Genomic DNA, 8,201 nt, shown 5'->3' with positions numbered 1-8,201 from the left:
CTGGGCCAGAGTCCTCAGAGGAAAACAGAGCTGTGTATTTACGTGGACTGCTTTATAAAACTCTAAGCCTTGCTGAAAAAGAAGGTAGTGAGAATTTATACTGCTTTTGTCTTTCTGAAGAGTGATAGCCAGATAGCATGTTCAGTTGGGATTGGATTTCAGTGTCGAGCTCTATTCTAATCGGTCAGAGAGAGAAAGTGTGGCTATATAGTTACAACATATGGACATAGAGATCTTTCATGGTTAATTAAATGCATTTTCAAAATTAATCTGAACTTTGGGAAATTAAATCCAATTTAAAGAGAAATTTTAGACTTAAGAAAGTACATTGAATAACATTCTAGATATCCTATAAAAGGCTAAGTGTGTATGGACTAGAATTCTGTTTCTAGCTCTGTCTGCAACTGGTATGGGTCTTAATCACTTAACCTTTCTTGCCTCCAAGTTGGTTGAATATTCAATTATTTTACAACTTAACTTGATTTTTTTAAAAGCTGGTTGTTTTTGTTATTGCTTATATTCATTGACTATTCATTTCTCTATCTCGTTTTATTTCAAAGAGATATTAGATGAATCTTTCTTTGTGCTAGATGGTTTAGAAGGACCTATCACATGTCTATGTTACCATTTCTGTGTTAGTTGGGACATGGACTGATCATTGAGATGGGTCTAAAAGGAAATAGGATGATGTAGACTCATTACCAAAAATAATTTAATGCGCATTATAAAGTCATTTATGGTTCTCTCTGTTCTGCTGGAAAAGGAAACACAATTAGTTGTTTATTAAAATATAGTACTTTAATACCACAATCAAATACAATCATATATATAATGCAAAGTTAGAAGGCCTCATAATACTAAGTATGGGGAGGATATAGTGCAACTGGAACTCTGACACTCTGCTAGTGGGAGTTCAAGTTAGTACGACCACTTTTAAACCTGTTTGGCATTATTTCCCCAAGCTGAACATAGGCATATCCCACGACCCAGCAACTTATGTCTAAGTGTAAACCCAACAGAAATGTGTGTGTATGTGTTCACCAAAGGACACATAAAAGAATGTTCATAGAAGCATATTTGGTAACAGCCTCAAGCTAGGAACAACCCAAATATCACTCAATGTTGAATTTGTAAATGAATTGTGATGTCTTCATACAATGAAGTACTATACAGCACGAAAAACTAACAAACTACAGCTCTTCTGAGCAACATGGGCTGAATCTCATAAACATAATATTGAGGAAAAGAAGCCAGGCAAAAGGAGTTACATATTGCATGATTTTATTTATATAAACACACGTACACAAAAAACCCAGACAAAATTAGAAGTCAGTATAGGGGTTACCCTTGTGGAAAAGAGAGGATAATGAATGGGAGGGATGGCTTCAGGGATGCTGTTATTGGTCTACTTTGCCTGGGTGGTGGTTATACAGGTATCTGTTTTGTGACAATTCATTTAAGATGTATATACTTTTCTGAATGTATTTTTTTAATTAAAAATGCTAAAAACAGAAAAAAATTGATGCTTTGTGCTTAGACATTACAATAACAGCTCTTTAGAAAAGTTGTAATAACCTATAGAAATCAGTAATAGCTATTGCTGAAACTCATTATTTTATAACACTGACTTCTACCAAATGGCTCATAACTACTAACCCCCCCTAAAAAAACCATTTGTAATCATTTGAATCAATTAGTAGTCTTGAAGATTTTGAATTAATTTACCTAGTTCATGTGGCTCTTGAAAGACTTACCAAGTGAGTATAGCATTCGGAGTCAGTCAGTCCCTCATAGCCTACCTCTTTTTGGCCACTGGTGTCAGCAGGTAATGACTAGCATGTGTACAGTGCTTTACGAGGTACATAGCACCACAGTTACCACTAGGAGGATGCAGTTCATGTGGCCTTGTCAGTGTCATCCTTAATCTGGCCATCTAACTCTATTTTCTGAGAAGAAATGGAAGAGTAGGACTCTACCCCAACTGTGAACAAGGTTGTACAGCAAGAAAGTTAGGGACAGTCTTATCTTGTTTTCAGTGGACCATATGTTTGCCAGCCTTCTGTAAGAGCAAGACCAAAGAGGAGAATTATAGGTGTTGCCCTCTGAGGAAGTCCCATTCCAGGTGCCACTTATGAATCCTTGCCCTCCCATCAGGTGGCAGTGGTGGCAGGGAGGTTGTTAAAGCTGTGGAAGTACTCACACATGCACTGGGAGTACGCTAAGGTATAATGGTGAGAAGATAGTTTTTCTTTTATTGTAAATAGCATTTATGGACATGGAAGGAACCTAAATGCCACCCAAGAAAGCCTGTCCTAAATCTGATTAGGCTATTAGAGTAACTATTCACTTACCCTAGAGGTTCTATACTTGGAGTTCTTTTAATGTTATCCTCTTTCAAATACACCACCACTCAACAAATACAGCAAGTCCTCCAATAGCGTCCTTTCATTCAAGGTTGTTTCAATATAATGATGATGAATGCCTTAGGAACTTAACTCTTGTTTATACCAGTTAGCCTATCGTATTGGTTTTGCTATACCTTGTTTCACTTAAAAGTAATAGAATCTATCAACAACATTGAGGAATTACTGTGTTTATTGAGCACCAACTATGCACCTTACTATGGCAGTGAGCAAGGCAGTCAAAAACCCTTCAGGAATGATGGAGCATCTATTCCTGTCTACTGAAAAGATGGAGGCCATCTCATGTTCATTTCCTCAACCTAATGGATGTTCCCCCTCCTTTCCAAAGCTCTTGGGCCCTTGATATGCCCCTTACTCTTCTAATAAGGGTACTCCATCAAGCGTCACTTCTAGGTTCACTAGTTCCTCCCTTTTTGATGACAAACATTCTCAGGGTCTGCCAACACTAATATCATGGTAAAAGAGCCATATAAAACAATCAAACCCTCATTTATTTCCTTATTTTATGACCAAATCTTTCTAGAAAATCTCATTTTTAAGGAAGCTCATTTGCTTCAACTTCCTTACCATGTGTTTACCTTCTAAACCCCACCACTCTCATACCCAAGAGGGCTGTCAGTTCTATATAATCCAGACAAGAACATGGAGGAAAGAGAAAACCACCAGGAAATCAGGATAGTGAGTGAAATAGTTCTGATCAAGTGTGCCCCAAGTTTCAGGTAAATAATTACCTGCTAAATATCTGAAAGCCCCTGTGTGCATGCCTAGCATTGTGCCAGTCATTTTAGGGTTCTAAAGAAGTATGAAAAGCGGCCGAAGATGAGACTGAGAAGACTTCTTCTGGAAGTGAGGTTTTAACTGAGTTTTGAGGAATAAGTGAACTTGAAATAGAAGAAAGAATAATTGGCTAAGGGTAGGGGGAGTTGTGAGCCTGTAGGCCTTGGAAACCTGGAGTGAGAGTGATGTATTTGCTTGATTTAAAAATTGGAAGATGTGGGGCAGAGCCAAATTAGAGAGATCCTTGCAAACCAGGCAGAGAGCTACTCACTGAAGGTATTTTTGAGCTCTTCAATTGTCTACTACCCTATCTTACTTTTCCTTCAAAGCTAAACATTTTTAGTCTGTCTCCTCACCTCCCTTTCACTTAACCCATTCCAATATGAATTCTAGCCTAACCATTCCATGCAGACTGCCCTTGATAGAATTCAAAGGACTCTTGACTAATAGGCTCTGGTGAGATAATACATGAGTTGGGGCAAATTACTTAAACTCTTCAAGGCTGAGTTTTCTCCTCTCTAAAATGGGGATTATAATACCTTTGGAACAATTGTTCTAAAAGCTTAGAGAATCCTCATAAGGTTGTCAGAAGAATTAAGTACATTTTAAAGCCTGCTCAAGAATTGAATGTTGCTACTATTGGTATTTTATCTTCCTTGATCTCTTAGCTGTGTTTGATACATTTGACTACTCAGCAGCATCCTGAAATACTCTTTCGCTTTTGTGATGTTGCAAGTTTCCTTGCTTCTGCACTTTAGCTCTGTATTAGTTTTCTTTGGCTCCTTGTCCTCCGCCTGATTCTTGCATGGTGGAGTTCTTCATGACTATCCCCTTGTCTCTTCTCATTCTATACACTCTCCCTAGGCAATTTCACCATAACTGCATCTCCTCCATTATCTTCTATATATTAATTACCCTTAAATTTATCTCTAGTTTAGACATTTCTTCTGAGTCCCAGATTTGTGCTCGATATAACTATTTAGGTGTTTCATGGTTATCTCAAACTCAACACCTCTGAAACCAAACTCACTTCTTCCCAACCACCTACACTTGAACCTTCTCTTTCAGCATTCTCTATCATTAAAAAAATGACATTCCTTTTTATTCTAGTCAGAACCTTGGGTCTCATCTTAGACTCACCCTGTCCCTCATCCCAGTCAATCACCAAATTCAACTACTGCCAAAAAAAAAAAAGACTTTAATTTGTCCACTCTCTCCCATCCCTCATTGTTATTCCCTACCTAAAGCCAAACTACTGACCAGTAACGACTCTGGGTAAAAGACTTTAATTTGTCCACTCTCTCCCACCCCTCATTGTCATTCCTTACCTAAAGCCAAACTACTGACCAGTGACGACTCTGGAACTCTCTCACCACAGATTCCTAACTGGCCTCACCTAGCGTGCTCTTGCTTTCCTTCGACCCCCTTTTCTCATATGGTAGCCAGCCCAAGTAATCTTCTTTCAGTTAATCAAAATATATGAGCAAATAAAATTTAATAATGTTCCAACCCAGCTTGAAAATACTTCAATGGCATTTCGGTTGGCACTTCATAATAAGCTAATTGTTCCAAAGTCTTAGGGAATCTTAACCACCTATAAATATACTCATGATTTTAGATGTAGTTTCCCTGTTGTAGGAACTCTAATTCGATGCTCACTCCAAAGTTAGCTTATCTTTATTTTATAGTAATTGCATGCAAAAAGTAGCAAAGACAGTCATAAACAGTGCCAATGAGTACCGCCAATGAAATTGAGCAGTGCAAGCACTACACTGCCTTCTTTTATCTTAGGATCACCGGTGCCTCACACAGCATCTGGCACAATGTCTTTAATAAGTATTTGTTCAATGCATGATGAAAAAGGAACAAGGCTGTCATAAAGTTCCTCGCAGAATTGCAATATAATTCACAGAAACCAGTTTGGTTTCAACTCAAGTCTATAGCCAGTAAAATGTTTTCCCTTCAGACAGCCAAATGTTTACTATCGTTTGCATATCAAATGAGCTGCAATAACCTATTTGACAATGAGGAAGAAAGGAAAAGAATGAATGTGCCAGGCACAGTGCCTGAGACCAGATGAGAATTTTTTTTTTTTTTTTTTAGAAATTAACAAGACAAGGTTCCTTTCTTCCTGGAGATTCTAGGCCACTTGGAGAGGCAGTTGTCCAGATACTTAATATCTGAATTCTTAGCTCCTCCTATAGACAAGGCACTGTGTCTCTAGGTGTAAAATGAGTAAAACCAGACCTGTCTCTTCATGTCTGATGAGGGTTGAGAAATAAACATTAATCAAAAAATCACATGCACAACAATAATAGCTATCACATATAGTGGTTAGTATAGGCCAGGCATATTTACAGTATTTTACATAAACTAATGCAATCACACTTTGAGAGGTACTCTTATTATCTTCATTTTGTAGCTATAGAAATTGTGGCATAGCTTAAAAAACTTGCTCGCGGTCATACAGCTTGTCCAGGCAGTCCAGATGCAGGGTTCATATTTTAACCACCCACTCTACTGCCTCCATGCTGTGTGTCATATGGCATAAACATATTTGCAAATATAAGGTCTATGAAGGGAAGATGGGTAGTGCTGTAAAAACATAACAAGAGCATCTCATCTTGTCTTGGGTCATTTGAAGGCTGAGTGGTGTTAACTAAGCAATGAGGAGAAGGGCGGGGGAACACACAGGAGAAGGAAATTGGTAACAACAGAAGAGAGAGTATTGAACCATTCGGATATGAGAGTTCATCGGTGGTGGTGAGGGAAGAACAGTGATCTGGGAAGGCCTCAAGGAGCAGGCAAAACTATAGGGGCAGGACCTCCAAAGATAAGTTTAGTGAGTAGAGGGGAAAAGGAAACATCATGAATTTGGAATGAGCCTAATGAATTTGGGGTTACAGGGAGACACTGGTCTTCCTTAGTAGGTCTGGGATGGAATCTGAGTCTGAAATTCTAACTGGCTCCTGGTAAAATCAATGCTGCCGGTTCATGGGCCACACTTTATGTAGCAAGGGGCATACTACCTGGAGTGACTGCTTCTCTCCAATTAATTTAGGCTGTTTACTGCTAGCCTATATCCCATCCTTCCATTTGTCTACTTTCCCTAGGTCTAACTCTCTACCTTCATACCAGCTAAGTCCCTATATGTGAAACACTTTCCCTCAAAGTTTTCATTAGCTTGTCAACATTTTCAAGATTTTACCTCTTATCACTTACAAATGTTTCCTGAGTGAAGCTGAAGTTACGATTATTCTTCAACAGATGCCTTTTCCAATTTAGACCTGTGAATACCAACCTCGTAGTACTGTAAAAATGTATTTAATTATTCATGAGCCTGACAAGATCTGCTGTGTTCAATTGATTTGTTGTATACATAATTCACCGCCTGAGTTTCAGTCTGGATGTTTGTCTGCATTGAGCACTTCAGTTTTAGGCTATACGCTGTTAAACGGCATGCAAAAGATCCTTTTAACTTGCTGATAATAGCACTCGGTAATCAGATGATGTTCAATTTTCATTATGTCAATGGTATTTTCAGTATTATGGACTTTGCCATCCATTGTGCCAATGCTGGCAGAATACTGAACTCTATTATAGTATAAAATTTCCGTATCATTTAAGGCTTTGGATTATTGTCTTTATGGTGGAATGTCTGTGAAATTGAGTCCTGATTCCTGAGTTTTAGCCTTGGGGTTGCTCCTGAACTTGTTTTGTGACTTTCCTCAAGTCTTTAAACCTTCCTAGGCCTCAGTTACCCAAACTAGGCCATAGTTTGGGTGTTTTGCTGTCTTCTCTCTCCAGTGCTCAGTCAGGTTAGCACACTAGCTTCATTTGTAGCATTTGGGTAACACAATCAAGGTGGGATATTTGATCCTCTAAGCTGTATTTTACTGATCTGCAAGAGGCTACGATACTAGCATCACTGGATAGTTACAGTGGTGATGGAAGATTATTAATATAAACAATCTCATGACTGACGATGGTAAGAAATCAATTAGTGATCACCATCATCGAGATCTGTTTGGAAATAAGATGTAGGCAGAATGACTTAACATAAGCAGGAATTTATTCCTTAAATCCACTGAAATATACAGAGCCAACATGATCGCACAAAACTTTAGTCAGCAGTTGTCTTCTTTTATTTTCATTCAGGTCATGCGTATATTAGTAATCTACGGTTCTCAAATTTTAGTAACACTGAATAGATAATGGAGAATAAAAGTGTGGTATTTTCCCAAGATGTTACCCTTGGTTAGATAAAAACTACCTTCATCTATATTAATTTCTCTTCTTACTCTATCGTCATTAAATATATTGGTTTAAGAATTGACATGCGTTTCACTTGTATAACTTTTTTTGTTGAAAGCCCTTAATTGCAACCTTGTATCTAGAATTTTCACACATTCGTAAATAGGCTCCTCCACTTCGCATGAACAGATCTCCTAAGCGGTGTAGATTCGCGTTTTGAGCCAGAAGCCACGACCTTTTATGCAGGAAATGTGTCTAAGCCAGTACAACACCCTTCTCGAAACCCTAAAGAGGTTGGGTGCCCGGAGAGAGGTAATGTTTTATTTGAAGATGGGTTAAAGTTTGGTTCTCCTTCGTTCTGGATTCAAATCGCTCCTCGGACATTCCCTACCCGTTGCCCAGAATCCAGACTTGCCCTTTGTACCTGCTAGTGTCACAAACTGCCTGAGCGCGTCGCTCAGGCCTCTGCCCAACACAAATTCCTCTCCCCTCCCGGCGCCCTTTACCAGGCAGCAGGCCTACTGCTGGCAAAGGCTTTCCGACACTCCCATGTCCTGACCCCATTTACTTCTCGGGTCCCCGCGGGTGCCATCTGGCTGCAGAAACTAAAAGTTGGCCTAAGTCACCCCTACTCCTTGCCTTCTCCACTCGCCAAAATATAAATACCCGGCGCTGTTGGGGGAACCGGAGGCAGAAAAGAAAGAGTGAAGACGGAAAACGGCCCCGGGTCCTGGCAGCCCCTCCGCG

This window comes from Pteropus alecto, unplaced genomic scaffold, assembly GCF_000325575.1.
Source record: "Pteropus alecto unplaced genomic scaffold, ASM32557v1 scaffold57, whole genome shotgun sequence".
NCBI lineage: Eukaryota > Metazoa > Chordata > Mammalia > Chiroptera > Pteropodidae > Pteropus > Pteropus alecto.
Note: the sequence above shows the minus strand (reverse complement) of the source record.